This window comes from Carcharodon carcharias, chromosome 29 (assembly GCF_017639515.1).
Source record: "Carcharodon carcharias isolate sCarCar2 chromosome 29, sCarCar2.pri, whole genome shotgun sequence".
NCBI lineage: Eukaryota > Metazoa > Chordata > Chondrichthyes > Lamniformes > Lamnidae > Carcharodon > Carcharodon carcharias.
This window is the reverse complement of record NC_054495.1, coordinates 5,394,024-5,407,933: the sequence shown is the minus strand read 5'-3', so window position 1 is coordinate 5,407,933 and position 13,910 is coordinate 5,394,024.

Here is a 13,910-nt window from a genome sequence, read left to right as displayed (position 1 = left end):
ATAGGGGTTGTTGTTGTAGTCGAAACCCAAAGCCCACATTCCCCCGTCCGTTCGTTTCGATCAGCAGAAGCCCAAACCCTATCGTCTGCTCAACCTTGTGGAAGTATCGAAGGTCAATTTTCACCCCACCCCTGCTCTGACCAGGCCCAGTCCAGGGAGTCAGCAGGCCCTTGTCTCGATTTCAAAAGCCTCAGCCAACAGGCCGCCTGGTGTGACCCCAGTCAAATTGGACCACGGTTAAAGTTTCTGCTCGTACATTTGCTGTCTGGCAGAAACATACACAGAACGTGATCATTCTGTCAGGCACACAGATAACCGTGGAGTGGACCGGCACATTCCGTTAGCGCACGATCGGAATACTTACCTTCAGAATTCCAGGGTGTGTGGAAGTCCAGGGATATTGATGATCCAACCAAGCTCCATGTTGGGCCCTCCCAGGCTCTTCCCTTGGGTTAATGACCCATGAATCAAATTCGGCTCCCTCACGTCTATCCCCTGGCAATACAGAGGAAGAGGGGGGGGTTTGGCCGAGATCAGTGTTCGCAGCAGTGAGTGAGAGATTCAGGTGCAAGCCTTTTAACTCATGCATTGGCTGTCACGAGGGCCCCTGAGTCAGACGGTTGCGGGGTCAACTCCCACCCCAGGAACTGTAGTCCAGTACCAAGCAACCTCTAGGGTCAGTACTGAGGGAGTGCTGCACTGTCGGAGGGTCAGTACTGAGGGAGTGCTGCACTGTGGGAGGGTCAGTACTGAGGGAGTGCTGCACTGTGGGAGGGTCAGTACTGAGGGAGTGCTGCACTGTCGGAGGGTCAGTACTGAGGGAGTGCTGCACTGTCGGAGGGTCAGTACTGAGGGAGTGCTGCACTGTCGGAGGGTCAGTACTGAGGGAGTGCTGCACTGTCGGAGGGTCAGTACTGAGGGAGTGCTGCACTGTCGGAGTGTCAGTACTGAGGGAGTGCTGCATTGTCGGAGGGTCAGTACTGAGGGAGTGCTGCACTGTCGGAGTGTCAGTACTGAGGGAGTGCTGCACTGTCGGAGTGTCAGTACTGAGGGAGTGCTTTATTTTGGGTGAGACTTTAAACCAAGGTGGGTGTAAGGGACCCTGCAGTCAGTACTTCAAATAAGAAAAGGGGAGGGGGAGATGTCCCCTTTTCCCTGGGGTCAATATTTACCCCTTAACCAATATCATTAAAACAGCTGAACTGGGGCATCAGCATATTGGCAATTGTGAGAGTTGCTGTGTGCAAATTGGCCACTGCACTGGTTAGATTACAACAGTGACTATTCTTCAGGGGATAAAGGAACATCATTGGCTGGGAGGTGCATCGTAAGCTCCTGAGCTGGCGATAGGGGGTGACCTCTCTCCTGTTGCTGGCACTAACGCTGGGGGAGAGACTGGAGAAGAGGGAGGAATAATGAAAGGGAGACCTCCTTGTGGACCGATGCTCCCTCGAGAGGGCAGATTAATTAATGGGAAACATTCCGGAGAATCCCAGGGTGTTGGGGAACCCAGATCGGAAGAAGGGGAGAGCAGCGAATTGGTGATCTTTGTCTTCCTTTGCCCTTTTGGATTGTCGACAGAATAAATCCAACCCCTAATGCGAGTCCCACCCTGTTCATCCTCCACCAGCAACCTCCACCACCCCCCCCCTCAGTACTGGAAGAGGGAGCGAGGGCCTGGATTAGGGGGGCTTGAGGCTGCTGGAGCGGGATTCGAACCCAAGCAGACGTGAGACTGCTGCCCACCGACCACCCTCGAGGTTGCCCATCGCAAGTAAGGGCAGGAATTGGTTGGGCGGGGGGGGGAGCTATTCGACTGTAGAGTGCATCGCCTTCAAGCCCAGTCATGCTGCCCCCACAACCGTATCCTTCCCCTCACTACTCCATGCCCCCCCACCCCCACCCCCGACCCATGACCCAACTAGCTTCACAATTCTCGGGCTGTGTGTTGGTTGGGCCTAGACTGCAATCAGTTGGAGATCCCACCCTCTCAAAGATACTTCGTGGCTGGGGTTATGAGGCCCGTTTGCCCTCCTGCCCTTCTCCCAATGTCCAGTCCTAGGTAGGATGGGAAGATAGGAGTAGGCTATTCGACCTGTTGAGCCTAACCCGCCATTCAAACAGATCATGGCTGATCTCCCTCTCTGCCATTTTCCCCCACTAATCCCCATATCCCTTGATGTTATCCGTATCCACAAATATCCCGAAACCCCCGACTCGAACATATTAAACGTCTGAACCTCCACAGCCCTCTGGACCAGAGAACTCCAAAGATTCACCGCCCTCCGAGCGAAGTAATTGCTCCTCATCCCAGTCCGAAATGGCTGACACTTATTCTGAGCCTGTGGCAAGTGTGAGGTGGTTCATTTTGCTAAGGTGAACATGGGGGGGCAACATGAGAGAAGGGGTACAATTCTGAAGAGGGTGCAGGAGCAGAGACGCCTGGGTGTATATGTGCATAGATCATTGAAGGTGGCAGGACAGGTGGAGAGAGCAGTTAGTAAAGCATACAGTATCCTGGGCTTTATCAATAGGGGCACAGAGCGCAAGAGCAGGGAGGTTATGATGAGCTTATAAAAGATACTAGTTAGACTTCAGCTGGAGTATTGTGCACAGTTCTGGGCGCCACACTATAGGAAGGATGTGAACGCATTGGAGGGAGAGGTTTACAAGAATGGCTCCAGGGATGAGACACTTCAGCTATGAGGATAGGTTGGAGAGGTTGGGACTGTTCTCCTTGGAGGGGGCAAGGCTGAGGGGAGATTTAATAGAGATGTTCAAATTCATGGAGGTGGGGTGCGGTTGGACAGAGTAGATGGGGAGAAGCTGTTCCCTCTTGTACAGGGATCATGAATGAGAGGGCACAGATTTAAAGTCATTTGCAAATGCGAGGTGAGAAAACACTTTTTCACACAGCGAGTGGTTCGGGTCTGGAATTCACTGCCTGGAAGTGTGGTGGAGGCAGGTTCAATCGAGGCATTCGAGAGGGCATTGGGTGAATATTTGAATAGAAACGATGTGCAGGGGTTCGGGGCAAAGGCAGGGCAATGGCACTAGGTCATAACACTCACTCAAAGAGTCGGTGCAGACATGATGGGCTGAATGGCCTCCTCCTGCATCCTAACAATGCTGTGATTCTGTGACCTCCAGTTCTAGGCTGGCCCAGCCTGGGAGGGGATGGGGGTAACATCCTTCCAGGCATCTACCCTGTCACCCCCTGTAAGCGAATACAGGCCCAGTTTCCTCACTCCCTCTTCATGCAACAATCCCCAAATCCCTGGGAGTTAATCTGGCGCGCTCCCTCTCTGGCTAGTACACCCTCCCTTAGATAAGGAGGCCAGAGCTGTGCACGGTTCTCCAGGTGTGGTTCCCACCAGCTGCAGCGAGACCTCTTTACCCCTGTCCTCAAATCCCCTTAGCGATGAAGGACTCGTAGGACAAGCCCGGGAGTAAAGCCTGAGGTTCCGGGGTGCGAGCCCCTCGTTTCCTCCTCCCCAAGCCCCTTGGACAATTCTTCACGCCCTACGTAATGGTACCACCCCCCTTCACCGCCTCCTTGGTCGAATAGCTTCTTGGCACCGGCTTAACTGGCTCAAGCAAGCACCGGGGAGAGGTAAGGGTTAAATAATAGTATTAACATTTCCCCTTAAAATCCTCTACGTACAGTCAACTCCTTTTGCGCCAAGCCAGCCCGGGTGAAGGATAGGAGGGTGCCCAGTACCCCTTGACTTCTGCCCCTTGAACCTGCAGACTTGTGATAGAATGCAGCATGGCTTCTCTGAGACAAGTCTGACCATTCCCTGATTGTGTTCCTCATTGTGGTTACCATAAATATCAATCATTCATGTGGCGGGTCTGATGTCACTGACTCACTGAAGCAGTGACTCACAATGGAGCTTGGATCAAATGATTCTCATTAATCCTCACTCTCCTCTCTCTCTTCATCCAGATCTCTCCGTTTCCTGTTCACTTTCTCTCTCTCTCTCTCTCTCTCTCTCTATCTATCTATATTTCTCTTTGCCCACACTCCCTCTCTCTGTCTATCTTGATCCCTTTTTTCCTACCCTCCATATGTCTATCTATCTTTCTTTTCCCACTCTATCTAACTAAATCGCTTGCTTCCCACTCTCCCTCTCTATCCAGATCTCTCTTTTCACACTCCCTCTATCTGTCTACCTGGATTTCTCTTTACCTACTCTATCGGTCTTTCCATATCTCTTTTCCCACTCTCCCTCTCTATCTAGATCTCTCTGTACCCTCTCTCTCTCTCCCTGTCTATCTAGATTTGTGTGAGAGCAATGCAGCGGAATAGCTCCTATCTTGATCTTTATTTTCCTACCCTCCATCTGCCTATCTATCTCTTTTTTCCCACTCTATCTAACTAAATTGCTTGCTTCCCACTCTCCCTCACTATCCAGATCTCTCTTTTCGCACTCTCTCTATCAGTCTACCTGGATTTCTCTTTACCTACTCTACTGGTCTTTCCATATCTCTTTTCCCACTCTCCCCTATCTCTCTAAATCTCTTTTTTCCCACTCTCCCTCTCTATCCAGATCTCTCTTTTCACACTCTGTCTATCAGTCTACCTGGATTTCTCTTTACCTGCTCTATTGGTCTTTCCATATCTCTTTTCCCACTCTCCCTCTCTATCTAGATCTCTCTGTACCCTGTCTCTCTCTCCCCCTGTCTATATAGATTTGTGTGAGAGCAATGCAGTGGAATAGCTCCTAGCCTGAAAGGAAAAAAGGCTTAAACCCTCTCTCTCTCCCGCGTGTGGAAGATTCCAGTGATTCTACAATAATAGCTAGCTGGCTTTTTCTCATTATATCTCTATAACCTGCTTTCTCTCTCTCTGAAAACCCCTGTCAAGAGTCAAAGGGGAAAATCACTGTTAGAGACATTGAAAGGCAAGTGTTCACCCAGTGAACTAAATAGTGAACTGATGACCTCGTGTCATCAACAAGAACTGAAAGGAATTTGGAAGACATCAATCAAAATCAACCCATTGAATCCTATACCCCGGATTGGTGCTATTGAGCTGTTTTAACACACCCTTAAAATCCATGTTTTTGTGTAACTTATGTGCCTTGTGTGTGTGTGTGCATGTGGGGATTTAATAAGGGGTAGAGTTTGAGTTATATTGTTAAAAGTTAGCAGTTAATATTTCTTTATTTTGCCACTAATTAAAGATAGTTTGTTCAATAAACAGTTCTTTATTTATTTAGTTTACAAGCCTGGTTTTTGTATTCTGTTAACCTAAATGAAACAGTTAGGTGGGTAGATCAAACCTTTCCACATTTATTGCAGTGCACTATCCCCAGGGAGTAGTGACATGTAAGAGAGGAGAGGGAGGTGTGGCGGAGGAGAGGAGGGTGGAGGTGTGGGGAGGGGGAGGTGGGGTGAGAGAGGGGTTTAGGGTAGGGTTGGGAGGGTGAGGGTGGATGGGTGAGGGGAGTGGGAGGTATGAGAGAGGAGGGGTGAGGGAGGGGCAGATATGAGACAAGAGGGGTGAGGGAGGGAGAGGTATGAGAGAGAAGGGGTGAGGGAGGTATGAGAGAGGAGGGGTGAGGGAGGGAGAGGTATGAAAGAAGAGGGCTGAGGGAGGGGGAGGTATGAAAGAGGAGAGGTGAGGGAGGGAAAGGTATGAGAGAGGAGGGGGAGGGAGGGGGAGGTATGAAAGAGGAGAGGTGAGGGAGGGAAAGGTATGAGAGAGGAGGGGTGAAGGAGAGTTATGAGAGAGGAGGGGTGAGGGAGGGAAAGGTATGAGAGAGGAGGGGTGAAGGAGAGTTATGAGAGAGGAGGGGTGAGAGAGGTATGAGAGAGGGGGTGAGAGAGGGATAGGTATGAGAGAGGAGGGGTGAGGGAAGGAGAGGTATGAGAGAGGAGGGGTGAGAGAGGGATAGGTATGAGAGAGGAGGGGTGAGGGAGGGAAAGATATGAGAGAGGAGGGGTGAGGGAGGTATGAGAGAGGGGGGTGAGAGAGGGATAGGTATGAGAGAGGAGGGGTGAGGGACGGAGGGTGAGGTATGAGAGAGGAGGGCTGAGGGAGGGTGAGGTATGAGAGACGAGGGGTGTGGGAGGGGTAGGTAAGAGAGAGGAGGGTTGAGGGAGGAAGAGAAGGTAGGGGAGGAGGGAATGGTGTGTGAGAGGAGGGAGGAGGGTTGGGAGAAGAGAGGGTGGGGGTGGAGTGGGTGGGAGTAGGGGGTGGGCAAGATGGGGTGGAGGAGGAGGATTTGGGGGAGGAGAGGTGGGGGAGGAGGTTGTGAAGGTGGGAGAGGATTGGCTGGGAGAGGAGGGGGTGGGAAAGGCAGGGATGTGGCTGTGAGAGGATGATGTGGGGCAGGGTGGGGTAAAGGACGAAGGGGTGGGGGTGAGGGAGGAGGGGATGAGGGAGGAGGGGATGAGGGAGGACAGTGTGAGGGACAAGGCAGTGGGGTGGAGGGAGTGAGGGAGGAAGGTTCTGAGTGAGGAGGAGGGGGTGCAGGTGGGAGACTAGGGGATGGGGGAGGAGTGGGTGGGGGGGACGAGGGGGTGTGGGTGTAGGAGGTGGGGGAGGAGAGGGTGAGGGAGAAGGGGCTGTGGGAGGAGAGGGCGAGGGAGGAGGGTGTAGGTAGGAAGGGGTGGGGAGGAGGGGTGGGGAGGAGGGAGTGAGGGAGGGGGGTGAGGGAGGAGGGGTGGGGGAGGAGATGTTGGGGAAGGAGGGGTTGTGGGATGAGGGAGTGAGGGCGGAGGGGATGAGGGAAGAGGGGGTGGAGGTGGAGGGGGTGGACCGCTGACAGTGCAGCACTCCCTCAGTACTGACGCTGGGACTGTCAGCCTGTAGTATGTGTTTAAATCTCAGAGAGCGATGGTTTGAGAAAGATTTGGGCTCTTTCCCTTCAGTGTGAACTAAATGCTCAAGCAGCGATTTATTACCCCAGAACAGAGTGGCAGTCACGCTAATGTTTCTGCAAAATGTTCAGTAGAAGGTGTTGGCAGATGACAGATGTTTAATGATTGAACCATGAACTAAATGGCAATAAATGACAACATGGCACAAACGAGATAATTATTAAAGCAATTTGCTTTTTTCTCTCAGTAATGAGCTGAGGGAGGCACAAGTCTGTGTAATATAATAAATATGATGGACATTACACACTTTGTTTAGTCTGGTGGCAGCTGACAGATGCTGCTGAATAGAGAACTGGAATGCTTTGTGTACAATTGCTTGAACAGAACACAATGATACACGAGTACAATCCTCAGTGATTGAACACCCTACTCTTGCATTCATATGGTAAAGAATTTCAACTATCCCCTTCCCATTCACTCCCACTGTCCACAATCCCAATGGACCCAAACCCCATCCCATTCACTCCCAGTGTCCACAATCACAATGGACCCAATCCCCATCCCATTCACTCCCATTGTCACAATCCCAATGGACCCAATCCCCATCCCATTCACTCCCACTGTACACAATCCCTATGGGCCCAAACCCCATCCCATTCACTTCCATTGTACACAATCCCAATGGACCCAAAGCCCCTCCCATTCACTCCCATTGTACACAATCCCAATGGATCAAACCCCCTCCCATTCAATCCCATTGGACACAATCCCAATGAATCAAACCCCTTCCCATTCACTCCTGTTGTGCACAATCCCAATTGGCCCAATCCCCATCCCATTCACTCCCACTGTACACAATCCCAATGAATCAAACACCTTCCCATTCACTCCTGTTGTGCACAATCCCAATTGGCCCAATCCCCATTCCATTCACTCCCACTGTACACAATCCCAATGGACCCAATCCCCTTCCCATTCACTCCCATTGTCCACAATCCCAATGGACCCAATCCCCATCCCATTCACTCCCACTGTACACAATCCCAATGGACCCAAACCCCTTCCCATTTACTCCCATTGACCACAATCCCAATGGATCCAATCCCCTTCCCATTCGCTCCCATTGTCACAATCCCAATGAATCAAACCCCTTCCCACTCACTCCCACTGTACACAGTCCCAATTGACCCAAACCCCTTCCCATTCACTCCCACTGTACACAATCCCAATGGACCCAATCCCCTTCCCATTCACTCCCATTGTCACAATCCCAATAAATCAAACCCCTTCCCACTCACTCCTGTTGTACACAATCACTGTGGACACAAACCCCTTCCCATTCACTCCCATTGTCCACAATCCCAATGGACCCAATCCCCATCCCAATCCTGGCTACACTCGTGTGATAGTTGCATTACTGGGCATGTCCAAAAAACTGGACTAATATTTTTGAAAGTGTGATTTCAGCTCCTACATTGAGAATGGGAATTCGGGTGTGGATGAAAAAGGCCCTCAGCTGCTGTCTTCAGTAATAGTGGGTGAGCAGCATGGTCCTGAAATGGTTAAACTCAAGATGGCAGGAAAGCGATTGCTGGGCCCCCCGGAGATTACTTAATACTTACTCAAGCCTCAGGGTCACATCAACAGTGTTCGCGTTGTATTTTCTCCAGGGTGTTGTTTGAAACTGAGAAGCAATTTAGTTCATTGATTTGCAGACAGGAACAAAGGATTCTCAGAGAACGTCAGCCCACAGATTTCCCCACATGTAAAGCAGCCTTCATTCTGAGCTCATTCTCTCTGCAGTAATGTCATCTCCCGATTTCAGACACGGGAAAAGTAAAGCTCCTTCTACACTGTCCCCATCAAACACTCCCAGAACAGGTACAGCACGAGGTTAGATATAGAGTAAAGCTCCCTCTACACTGTCCCCATCAAACACTCCCAGGACAGGTACAGCACGGGGTTAGATACAGAGTAAAGCTCCTTCTACACTGTCCCAGGGCACATGGGTTATATATAGTTTAATGAGCTATCTGCAATAGGTAGGAGTTTGGGTGCATTGAGATAATGTACAATAGGACTGAATGGGAAGGGTTTTGGATCCACCGGGATTATAGAATTCTGCACTAACAGCTAGTACAATGAGACAATCCTAAATGCAATGTCCCATCGAAAGATAACCCCTGTCTCTCGCCTGAGATAAAGCCTTTGGGCCAGCGGCTCTTATGTGCTCAGAAATAATTTAGAAAGGGCTTGGCCACACTTCCAGTGGCTGGGCCCTTTGAAAAGGACACTCGTGGCCATCGAGCTGGGGGAGGGGGTGTTGGGGTATGGTGGCCAAAAGTGAGGGGTGAGCTACTTTGCCCCTTCCAGGCTTTCGTGTGGACAGCTGCTGTGTGAATTGTGTCTCACTGGCAACAGGCAGGGCCTGCGCTAGGCCCAAGAGAGTCCTGGCCGGTTAAATTACAGGCCCCAAGCCCTCGCCTGGGGGAACTGAGGCCAACAGCAACATTGACTCGCCCTCCCCGCATTGGTTCCTTCATCGTGCCGAGGTGAGGCAGGGAAGGTTCCGGAATCTCAGGGACCTCAACCCCTCCCCCTCGCCGGAGCGGCGAGCTGGGATTGGCCTGTTTTGCGGGATCCGCAGTAGGATCAGGCCCATCCAGGGCCGGCCTCAAATCAAGCTTGGATTTCATCGGAAAATGAGACACCGCAAGCGAATTAGAATTGATTGTGGATAAAAGGCTTGGCTGAAAGCTGACCCAGGCAACTTCGTAAATAGCCGACCTTGAGATTTTCAGCTCAAGGAGAGGCCTAGGAGTGACGTGGCTCTTTGTTTCACATTATCGGAGGAGGCTTCAAGGCCTGTAAAATGAGTCTCAGTAGCCCCAGAAACCCCAGTTGACAGGGGGAAAAAAGAAGGGAGCCATTATGAAAGGGGCCTACCTGAAACCGGGTGACCAAAGCCTTCACCTATCTGAGGGAGAGATCTCTCAGTCTAATCATGGGGTGTATGACATAAAGGGCAGTCCGGTAACATGCGGTTCAGTGGGAAGGGCTGTCTGTCTTGTCTCTGAATCTGAAAGCAATGGATCCTGTCCCCAGTCTAAAGAATTGAGCCCCATTATTCTAGCTGAGACACACAGCGCCTTTACTGAGGCTTCACTGTTTCACTGTTCAAGGTTAGCTGTGGGAGAGCTACAGTGCCAAAGGGTCAGTACTGAGGGAGTGCTGCACTGTCAGAGGGTCAGTACTGAGGGAGTGCTGCCCTGTCAGAGGCTCAGTACTGAGGGAGTGCTGCACTGTCGGAGGGTCAGTACTGAGGGAGTGCTGCACTGTCGGAGGGAAAGCACTCAGTGAGAGCTGCACAGTCAGAGCGTCAGTACTGAGGGAGTGCTGCACTGTTAGACAGTCAGTATTGAGGGAGAGCTGCAGTGTGAGAGGTTAAGTACTGCGGGAGTGCTACATTGTTGGCGGGTAGGAAATGAGGGAGTGCTGCACTGTCAGAGGTTAAGTACTGAGGGAGTGCTGCACTGTCAGAGGGTCAGCACTGAGGGAGAGCTGCACTGTCAGAGGGTCAGTGCTGAGGGAGAGCTGCACTGTTGGAGGGTCATTAATGAGGGAGTGCTGCACTGTCAGAGGGTCAGTACTGAGGGAGAGCTGTACTGTCAGAGGGTCAGCACTGAGGAAGTGCTGCACTGTCAGAGGGTCAGTACTGAGGGAGTGCCGCACTGTCGGCGGGTCAGTACTGAGGGAGTGCTGCAATGCAAGAGAGTCAGTATTGAGGGAGTGCTGCATTGTCATGGGGTCAGTACTGAGGGAGTGCCGCACTGTCAGCGGGTCAGTACTGAGGGAGTGCGGCACAGTCGGAGGGTCAGTACAGAGGGAGAGCTGCTCTGTCAGAGGTGCAGAACTGAGGGAGTGCCGCACTGTCAGAGGGTCAGTACTGAGGGAATGCTGCACTGTCAGAGGGTTAGTAATGAGTGAGAGCTGCACTGTTGGAAGGTCAGTACTGAGGGAATGCCGCACTGTCGTAGGGTCAGTACTGAGGGAGAGCTGCAATGTAGGAGGTTCAAAATTGAGGGGGCGCTGCACTGTCGGTGGGTCAGTACTGAGGGAGTGCTGCACTGTCAGAGCGTCAGTATTGAGGGTGTGCCGAACTGTCGGAGGGTCAGAACTGAGGGAGCGCTGTAATGTCGGAGGGTCAATAATGAAGGACTGCTGCACTGTCGGAGGGTCAGTACTGAGGGAGTGCTGCACTGTCAGAGGGTCGTTGATGAGGGAGTGCTGCATTGTCACAGGGTCAGTATTGAGGGAGTGCTGCACTGTCGGAGGGTCAGTACTGAGGGAGTGCTGCACTGTCAGATGGTCAGCACTGAGGGAGTGCTGCACTGTCGGAGGGTCAGTACTGAGGGAGTGCCGCACTGTCGTAGGGTCAGTACTGAGGGAGTGCGGCACAGTCGGAGGGTCAGTACTGAGGGAGCGCCGCCGTGTCGAAGGTTCAGTACTGAGGGAGTGCCGCACTGTCAGAGGGTCAGTACTGAGGGAGTGCTGCACTGTCAGAGGGTCAGTACTGAGGGAGCGGTGCACTGTCAGAGCGTCAGTAATGAAGGAGTGCTGCACTGTCTTGGAGTCAGTACTGAGGAAGGGCTGCACTGTAAGAGTGTCGGTACTGAGGGAGTGCTGCATTGTCAGAGGGTCAGTACTGAGGGAACGCTGCACTGTCAGAGGGTCAGTACTGAGGGAGTGCAGCGCTGTCAGTAGGTCAGTACAGAAGGAGTGCTGCACTGTCAGAGGGTCAGTACTGAGGGAACGCTGCATTGTCAGAGGGTCGGTACTGAGGGAGTGCAGCACTGTCAGTAGGTCAGTACAGAAGGAGTGCTACACTGTCAGAGTGTCAGTACTGAGGGAACGCTGCACTGTCAGAGGGTCAGTACTGAGGGAGTGCTGCACTGTCAGAGGGTAAGTACTGAGGGATTGTTGCACTGTCAGAGGGTCAGTTCTGAAGGAGTGCTGCTCTTCAGAGGGTCAGTTCTGAGGGAGTGCTGCTCTGTCAGAGGGTCAGTACTGAGGGAGTGCTGAACTGTCACAGGGTCAGTACTAAGGGAGTGCCGCACTGTCAGAGGATCAGTACTGAGGGAGCGGTGCACTCTCAGTGTGTCAGTACTGAGGGAGTGGCGCACTGTCAGAGGGTCAGTACTGAAGGAGTGCTGCACTGTCAGAGGGTCAGTACTGAGGTTGTGCCGAACTGTCGGAGGGTCAGTACTGAGGGAGCGCTGCACTGTCGGAGGTTCAGTACTAAGGGAGTGCCACACTGTCAGAGGATCAGTACTGAGGGAGAGTTGCACTCTCAGTGTGTCAGTACTGAGGGAGTGGCGCACTGTCAGAGGGTCAGTACTGAAGGAGTGCTGCACTTTCAGAGGGTCAGTACTGAGGGTGTGCCGAACTGTCGGAGAGTCAGTACTGAGGGAATGCGGCACTGTCGGAGGTCAATAATGAAGGTGTGCTGCACTGTCAGATGGTCAGTACTGAGGGAGTGCTGTACTGCCAGAGAGTCATTACTGAGGGAGTGCTGCACTGTCAGAGTGTCAGTACTGAGGGAGTGCTGCACTGTCGGAGGTCAGTAATGAAGGAGGTCTGCACTGTCATTGAGTCAGTACTGAGGGAGTGCTGCACTGTCATTGGGTCGGTACTGAGGGAGTGCTGCATTGGCAGAGGGTCAGTACTGAGGGAGTGCTGCGCTGTCAGAAGATCAGTAATGAGGGAGTGCTGCACTGTCAGTGGGTCAGTATTAAGGGAGTGCCGCACTGTCAGAGGATCAGTACTGAGGGAGCGGTGCACTGTCAGAGTGTCAGTACTGTAGGAGTGCTGCACTGTCAGAGGGGCAGTACTGAGGGTGTGCCGCACTGTCGGAGGGTCAGTACTGAGGGAGCGGTGCACTGTCGGAGGGTCAATAATGAAGGAGTGCCGCACTGTCAGATGGACAGTACTGAGGGAGTGCTGTACTGTCAGAGAGTCATTACTGAGGGAGTCCTACACTGTCAGAGGGTCAGTACTAAGGGAGTGCTGCACTTTCAGAGGGACAGTACTGAGGGAGTGCTGCACTGTCAGAAGTTCAGTACTGAGGGACTGCTGCACTGTCAGAGGGTCAGTACCGAGGGAGTGCTGCACTGTCAGAGGGTAAGTACTGAGCGATTGTTGCACTGTCAGAGGGTCAGTACTGAGGGAGTGCTGCACTGTCAGAGGGTCAGTTCTGAGGGAGTGCTGCTCTGTCAGAGAGTCATTACTGATGGATTTCTGCACTGTCGGAAGATCAGAACTGAGGGAGTACTGCACTGTCAGAGGGTCAGTACTGAGGGAGTGCAGTAATGTCGGAGGGTCAGTACTGAGGGAGTGCTGCACGGTCAGAGGGTCAGTACTAAGGGAGTGCCGCACTGTCAGAGGATCAGTACTGAGGGAGCTGTGCACTGTCAGATTGTCAGTACTGTAGGAGTGCTGCCCTGTCAGAGGGTCAGTACTGAGGGTGTGCCGCACTGTTGGAGGGTCAGTACTGAGGGAGCGCTGCACTGTCGGAGGGTCAATAATGAAGAAGTGCTGCACTGTCAGATGGTCAGTACTGAGGGAGTGCTGTACTGTCAGAGAGTCATTACTGAGGGAGTGCTGCACTGTCAGAGGGTCAGTACTGAGGGAGTGCTGTACTGTCAGAGAGTCATTACTGAGGGAGTGCTGCACTGTCAGAGGGTAAGTACTGAGCGATTGTTGCACTGTCAGAGGGTCAGTACTGAGGGAGTGCTGCACTGTCAGAGGGTCAGTTCTGAGGGAGTGCTGCTCTGTCAGAGAGTCATTACTGATGGATTTCTGTACTGTCGGAAGATCAGAACTGAGGGAGTACTGCACTGTCAGAGGGTCAGTACTGAGGGAGTGCTGTAATGTCGGAGGGTCAGTACTGAGGGAGTGCTGCACTGTCAGAGGGTCAGTACTAAGGGAGTGCCGCACTGTCAGAGGATCAGTACTGAGCGAGCTGTGCACTGTCAGAGTGTCAGTACTGTAGGAGTGCTGCACTGTCAGAGGGTCAGTAC